Raw genomic sequence first — 7,664 nt, 5'->3', positions numbered from 1 at the left:
GCTGAATTAAAGGGAGGAGGATAGTCCTCTAGGATGGGGAGAAGGAAGGTCTGGCTGCAGAGAGGGGAAACACCTGGCTGTGATGAGTTCAACCCTCACCCTTAGGGCGGTTAAAAACTGGGAGAAATTGTCTCCTGGAGACAGGCTGGAAGGTAAAGGCTGTGAGGGCTCGAATGAAGACAGAGGCAGAGAAGCCAAGGCCAAGAAAGAGACAGCAGCCTAGAGAGATATGGAAAAGGTCTGCAAGAGATGCAGGGCACTGTACAAAGATGGAGATGCAAGCAGGGAGAAAGTGAGAGACCCGGAGAAATAAACAGACCCAGAGGCTGAGAAATCACAATTACTAACACTTACCTAGTGCTTCCTATTCACACACTGGTCCAAATACCTCATTTAAATATCCCTATGAGACAAAGCAATTTTATTATACATTTTTACAGATGAGCAAACTGAGGTTGCTCAGAGAGGCGAAGTGACTTGCCCAATATTACACAGCCAGAAACGGGCAGAGCTGGGTTTGGAACGCAGATCACCTGGCTCCAACACTGCTCTTCAAAATCTTATGAGTCAGAGACACAGAGGAAAGCAAAGAGATATGGAGACTGAGACCTAGGGACGCAAAGAGAATAGAAGAGGGCTTCCCGGTGGCGCAGTGGTTGAGAGTCCGCCTGCCGATGCAGGGGACACGGGTTCGTGCCCCAGTCCAGGAAGATCCCACATGCCGCGGAGCGGCTGGGCCCATGAGCCATGGCCGCTGGGCCTGCGCGTCTGGAGCCTGTGCTCCGCAACGGGAGAGGCCACAACAGTGAGAGGCCTGCGTACCGAAAAAAAAAAAAGAGAGAGAATAGAAGACAGAGACAAAGAAAGAAACAAAAATGACCAGAGAAAGAGTGGAAGGGCAATGAATGGGGAAGTGAGGCACTGGAAGACCGAAACTCTCCCCCATTTCTCATCCCTCTCATTGGACTGTTTCTTTGTCTTGCATTTCCTCCCTCTGGGGTGGGGATAGCGGTCCCAGGCATGGGGCCTCGCAGCTTGGGACTGGACTTGACAAGCTGACATCTGCTGACAGTAGCTTTTCTCAAGGAGCAGGCATCTCAAGTTTCATTGAGCTGGAGTCAGATAGAAGGAGGCTGGCCCCGCTAGCCATGCGCAGAGGTGACCTGGAAGGCCCTAGCCTAGTGGAGTCTCCCCAAGGTCACCCAGAAGCTGGGACATGCTCTGCTGAGTATGGGCCTGGCTGGAGGGAGGCTTATAGGTGGCCTCCACATGGGGTGGTGGCTCCCTAATCCCCACACTGTTCCCACCACAGGCCAAGCACAGAGTCTGCCCCAGGGCCCAGGCAGGGACGTAGAGGGGGAGGGGGAAAAGGAGAGATTCAGAGGTCCTGAGAAAGAAAGATGGAGAGATGCGAAAGAGAAACACATGACGAAGAGAAAGAGATAGACAGAGATAGAGAGATACATAGAGATCCTGAAAACCAAAGATTGGGAGTGAGAGAGACAGAGAGACAGAGGAGGAGAAAGAGAGGAACTGAGAAAAGGGGAGAGATAAGAGATGCCCAAAGAGAAGGAAGACAAGGAGATGCTAAAGTCAAGATGGAAATTAAGAGAGGCACAGAGCTGAAGAGAGACAGAGATCTGAAAGGACAAAAAGAGAACCAGAGAGAAGCCTCAAGAGAAGAAACAGAGACAGGCAGGAAGGGAGACAGCCACAAGGATTCAGCCAAAGACAGAGATTGAGAGAAATAGAGTCCGAATTATAGAGCAACAGAGAGAAACAGAGACAAGAATTTATATTGTCTAAGAGTAAATGACAAACTTGAGATTAGATTTGTAATGTGGAACCAAATGAATTAAAAGGGAAGTATAGGGCTTCCCTGGTGGCGCAGTGGTTGAGAGTCCGCCTGCCGATGCAGGGGACACGGGTTCGTGCCCCGGTCTCGGAAGATCCCACATGCCACGGAACGGCTGGGCCCATGAGCCATGGCCGCTGAGCCTGCGCGTCCGGAGCCTGTGCTCCGCAACGGGAGAGGCCACAACAGTGAGAGGCCCGCGTACCACAAAAAAAAAAAAAAAAAAAAAAAAGGGAAGTATAATATTTTAACCATAAGCACCCCAATGTTTACTGCAGCACTATTTACAATAGCCAGGTCATGGAAGCAACCTAAATGTCCATCAACAGAAGAATGGATAAAGAAGATGTGGTACATATATACAATGGAATATTACTCAGCCACAAAATTGGGCCATTTGTAGAGACATGGATGGACCTAGAGACTGTCATACAGAGTGAAGTAAGTCAGAAAGGGAAAAACATCTTATATTAACGCATATATGTAGAATCTAGAAAAATGGTACTGATGAACCTGTTTGCAAGGCAGAAGTAGAGACACAGATGTAGAGAACACACGTATGGACACCAAGGAGGGAAAGGGGGGTGGGATGAATTGGGAGATTGGGATTGACATATATACACGTATATGTATAAAATAGATAACTAATGAGAACCTGCTGTATAGCACAGGGAACTCTACTCAATGCACTGTGGTGACCCAAATGGGAAGGAAATCCAAAAAAGAGGGGATATATGTACACACATAGCTGATTCACCTCGCTGTACAGCAGAAACTAACACACATTGTAAAGCAACTATACTCCAATTAAAAGAGAGAGAGAGAGAGAGAGAAACAGAGACAGAAATAGGAATGAAGAAAGCCATGCATTCATTCAGCAACATTTACTGAGTGCCAGCTGTGTGCTGAGCACTATTTTACGTGCTGGGGATACAGAAGTGAACAAGACAAAATGCCTGCTCTTGAAAAGAGCCTGAGAAAGAGGATCCATCGGAGAGGCTGGGGTGGGAGTTGGGGGAGGGGTGGCGAGGGCATGCTTGCTGCAGCCCTGCTGTCTGCAGAGTCAGTGCCTCTGAGCAGTGCCCTGCCCCTCAGCCCCTGCCAGTCACCAGGCAGACAAAGGCTGACAGGTAGGGAGACGTGCTACACAAACAGGCAGGAAGACGGGAAAGCAGAGACAGAGGGAGATTAAGGTAAAGACAAACTGGAAGAGGCAGGGAGAGAAAAAGACAGACATTGAAAAGAGAGAGCACGCGACAGAGAAGACAAACATGAACAGAGGTAGGCACTGAGAGTGAAACAGAGAGAGAGGGAGAGAAATGGGAAGAGAGAGAAAGAGAGAGAGATGAACAGAGAAACACAGAGACTGAGAGTGAGAGAGACACTCCCAGAAACAAGCCCTGTCCCAGACTCTGCACAGCTCCCCCACCGTCTCCCCAGGTCTGGGCCCTGTGCCAGGTACCTGGCGGAAGGCTGGATCCGGCACGGCAGGGTGGGCGGCAGGGTGGGCCGCATTCCTGAACAGTCTGTTCCAAGTACAGACTCAGCCACAACCCCCGCCCCTGGTCCATCGTGGCCTGGCGTCAGGCGGGGGTGCCCACTGAGGAGTCTAGGGGACTGGAGACCAGGGGTGTAGCAGCATAGGCATAGGACATTTGGGGCATCTGGGAGCCAGAGCATTGGGAATAGAGATGGCAGGAGTTCAGGGCAGGGCCTAAGTGTGGAAATACAAGGGTGTCAACCGTGGGAAGGCAGCCAGGAGTCATAGGATAGGCATGGAAGTGCCAAGCTGATGGGCACCAGGACGCTAGGGTACTTGAGTGAGCATCTGGGAGACATGTATGGCATACAGAGCTCCAAGAGCGACGGGTGTGGAAGTGACAAGGGCTCAGGTGCGAGTCCGCAGGAATCACAGGCACAGGGCACAGGAGTGCCAGGCGAATGGACACATCACCAGGAGTGCTCTAAGAAGTGTATTTAGCAGTCAGGATGTTTTGAGTTATCAGAAATACAAGGTACAGCGTTCAGTGGTCATGGGCCCAGAGGTGGCCAGGGGATTAGGAAGGCACAGCTACAGGCCAAGTGAGACGGACCCACAGGTGCTGGGGGTTCAGGAGGGTGCACCTGTTGACCAGGTATGCTGACATGAACATGCTAGTGCATTAAAGCTACCAGATAGGACAGGCTGAGGCAGGCACACACACACACAAAAAAGGCCAGGAGGAGCCAAGGCCAGCAGTGATAGGGCTGGGGGCGGGGTGCAGACTTTGGGTTGGGGAATTACAGAATGAGCATCCCAAAGGCGGCCACCCCTCCCTCCCACTTTCAGTCTCCATCCCTGCTCCACCCAAGACCCCAAGGGAATCAAAGAGGTGAAGAGGTGCAGGCAGCCAGGCGGGGCTGGGGTGCACCTGGCGCTCAGACGCAGGCGGCCCTACCCCTGGGCCCGTACCGCTCCCGCTTCGGCGGAACTTGCTGCAGCTCGAGTCTGGACACCTGGACCGTGCACTCACAGAGGTAGCCCCGACAGTGGGTGGGGTAACAGGATTCTGGATTCCTGGAGGTGGGGCTGGGGGCTAGAACTCCTGGTTCTCTGAATGAAGACAGAGCTGAGGGCTCGGACCCCGAGTCCTGACAGAGGGTGAGGGGCCTGGAGTCCTGCCTTCTGGGAAAGGAGACTGGAGGTGGGAAGTTAGATCTGGACGGAAAAGGGACAGTGGCCCTGAGCTCCTGGTTCAGGGTGGAGTCTCGCTGCCACCCCCCCACCCCAACCCACCCCGACTCCCGGGTCCCAAGGGAGGGGGAGCCTGGGGCGGGTAGTCTGGTCCCAGGGGACGGGGAGCAGAGAGGTCTGTTCTGGCTCAAGGCTGGGGAGGTGCTGAGGGCCCAGATACCTAGTTCTGAGGGTGCAGGGGGCTGGGGACCTGGACTTCTAGATTTTGAGGGAAGGCGGTGGGGCTGGACTCCTGGGTCTGAAGGAGAAGGGAGCTGGGGTCCGGCCTCTGGGGTCTCGATGGCGGAGGGGTCAGGAGCCCAGACCCGGGCCCGCTGAGCACCGACTCCGTGTAGCTCCCTGGACGCTGGGGTCCGGTGTTCACCGTGTGGCTGGGCCCGCGCCCTGCAGTGGTGCCGTGCAGCTACGCAGCGCAGCGGGACGCATTAGTGCTGCAAGCGGATGCCTTCTCCGGCCGCGGGGCCAGGGCAGCCTTCGAACGCTTCACACGCGTAAACGGTGAGGCCTGGGCGGCGGAAGTGCGGACCGGGAACGTCCAGTTTGCGATACGGAGCGAGACCGGGGGAAATGGAGCGGGGCCTAATAGAGTCAAGGGTTCTGAGGAGAGGTTGGGGAGGAGTCACAGTGTAGGGGTCGAATGGCGGTGGGGGAGGCTGGATCCTTGTGCAGCCAGTAGAAGAGAAGAGCCTAAGAGTCAAGGCCAAAGAGAGCCAGCACGTGGATGAGGAATCGGGACCAGCAGAGGTGCGGCCAATGTGCGGATAGGGCCGAGAAGGCTGGGGTAGCAACCAAAAGACCAGGAAATGAAGCAGAGCGAAGAGTTGCGAGGAAGTCGACTCCACTACGGGATGCTTCCGGGATGGGGCGTGGCTAACTCCCCGGCCCGTCCCCTTCTTTGTTCCACTCCCCCAGGCATCGTGGCTTCTAACGGGCAGCGCTGGCGGACGCTGCGCAATTTTGCACTTGGAGCACTTAAGGAGTTCGGCTTGGGTACGCGGACCATCGAGGACCGTGTCCTGGAAGAGGCGCCTTGTCTGCTTGGCGAATTTCAAGACAGCGTTGGTACGGCCTGGTCGGAAAAGGATAGGGACCTGTTGTGGGTGTGCCCTAGGGAAGGCGTTTGGGTGGAATGAAGCCAGTAAACCCAAGAGCTGGGTGGGGGCCGAGACACAGCGTATGACCTTGTCATGTTCCCACTCCCAGGAGCTCCGTTCGACCCCCGGCGGCTACTAGATAATGCTGTATCTAACGTTATGTGTTCCGGGGTCTTTGAGAACCGCTATGGCTACGAGGACCCAGAGTTCCTGAGGCTCCTGGACCTCTTCAATGACAACTTCTGCATCATGAGTTCCAGATAGGGTGAGGTGAGAGGGTCGGCCCCCATCCCTCCCTCGTGTGACCAGTCTGTGCCAAATTCCGAGTACACGGACCTACCTACATTGGATCATTAGAATGGGGCAGTCTTAGAATCTTGGAATGGAAGAGTTTTAGAACCTACAACATCAAAGTCCTGGTCCAGTCTCCCCATAGGGAAACGAATGGTCTTGTTCAAGGTCCTATTGATTTCCTGTCCCCCCAGATGTACATTTTCCCCTCCCTCCTAAAATGGCTCCCAGGCCCACACCACAGAATCTTCTGAAACTTAGCAGAGCTTAGAGTTTTCACCTCTCAGCAAACCCAGCAGCAACCGGCAGCCCGGGGAACCCTGCAATTTCGATTGCTTCCTGATCAAACGGATAAGGTACAGGGCCCTGCTGCCCACCAGCAGATGCCTGGCTCCTCTACCCACAGAAGGACCCGGAAAGCCATTTCCAGGAGACATTGGTGATGACGACGCATAACCACTTCCTTGGCAGTACCGAGACCACAAGCACCACCCTGCGCTACGGACTCCTCATTCTGCTCAAATACCCAGAGGTGGTAGGCTTCTGAGCTGGACAGCTAGGGATGAGGCGGCTAGGGTTTTGGGTTGGCTGGAGGCTGGGGTAGTTCACATCTCTGCCGGTCCCAGCCAAAGCGCAGGTGGAGTTGGATCCCGTGGTAGGTCGAATGTGCGCCCCAAACCTGGAGGACTAAGAACGCCTGCCCTACACCGACGCCACGCTGCAGAAGATCCAAAGCGTCTTCAGCATGCTGCCGCTGGAGCTGCCGCGTGCCCTCACCTGTGAGGCCCACCTGCGCAGTCACTTCCTGCCCAAGGTGGCCACCAAGACTGGGGATCCTGCGCAGGGGCTGGGGAGGGCCTGTTAACAGAGATCAGCAGGCCTAAGCGTCCAGAGCACTGACTCTGGGAGCAAGAAAGTAGGCGGCCTTCCTTGCCGCTGACTTCGAAATGGGGTCTTGGCTGGATGTGTGGAATAGTCACTTGCATATTTTTCAAGTAACCCTTGCACATCTCCCCAGGGCACCTTCATGATTCCTCTCCTTGTGTCTGCACACCAGGATCTCACCCAATTTAAGGACCCAGACTGTTTCAATCCCACCAACTTCCTGAATGACAAGGATGAGTTCCAGAGCAACAACTCCTTCATGCCCTTTGCCCCAGGTCTGGGCTGGGCAGAGAGGGGACCAGCCTGGACATGCCGTGGGGTGCATGGGTTTCTCATTCCACACCCCCACGTCCCCAGGAAAGCAATGTGCCTGGGTGCAGGCCTGGCCCGATCCGAGGTCTTCCTCGCCTCCATTCTACAGCAGTTCTGCCTGCTCCCTGTGGGGAGCCCCGCCAACATCGACCTCACCCCACAGTGCACTGGCCTGGGCAACGAGCCCCCAGCCTTCCAACTCTGTCTGGTGGCCCGCTGAAGTCAGGTTCAGCCACCCTCTGCTCACTGGCTCTCAGACTTCCTTACCCTCTTTGGTCAATAAAGGCCCTGAATTGCAGACGGAGGCGTCTTCTTACCAACAGGGAGTGAGTCAGTCAGATGTGTGCAGCTCTGAGGTAAACTTTTATTTCTTGGCTGACAGGACTTGCAGGCCCATGCTCCTCCCAGCACCTTTCATCCTGCCCAGCAGCGGCAGCCTAGTCCAAAAGGTGCCATGGCCAAAGGGGCTGGGGAGTCACTTCCCGTTCCAGGC

The 7,664-nt window shown here is 54.9% G+C and overlaps 1 pseudogene across 1 annotated transcript; it reads left to right on the top strand.

The window, feature by feature from the left end:
• Positions 1–3,692: 3,692 nt before the first annotated feature.
• On the top strand, positions 3,693–7,391 carry LOC309976321 (cytochrome P450 2F2-like; annotated as a pseudogene). Its single transcript has 9 exons — positions 3,693–3,747; positions 4,278–4,372; positions 4,925–5,087; positions 5,502–5,651; positions 5,793–5,953; positions 6,169–6,506; positions 6,594–6,788; positions 6,993–7,134; positions 7,222–7,391. The product of its transcript is annotated as a cytochrome P450 2F2-like (transcript).
• The last annotated feature ends 273 nt before the right edge of the window (positions 7,392–7,664 follow it).

Source organism: Leucopleurus acutus, assembly GCF_964270905.1.
Source record: "Leucopleurus acutus genome assembly, chromosome: 20".
In the NCBI taxonomy this organism is placed as follows: domain Eukaryota; kingdom Metazoa; phylum Chordata; class Mammalia; order Artiodactyla; family Delphinidae; genus Leucopleurus; species Leucopleurus acutus.
This window is presented reverse-complemented; position numbering and strand designations above follow the sequence as displayed.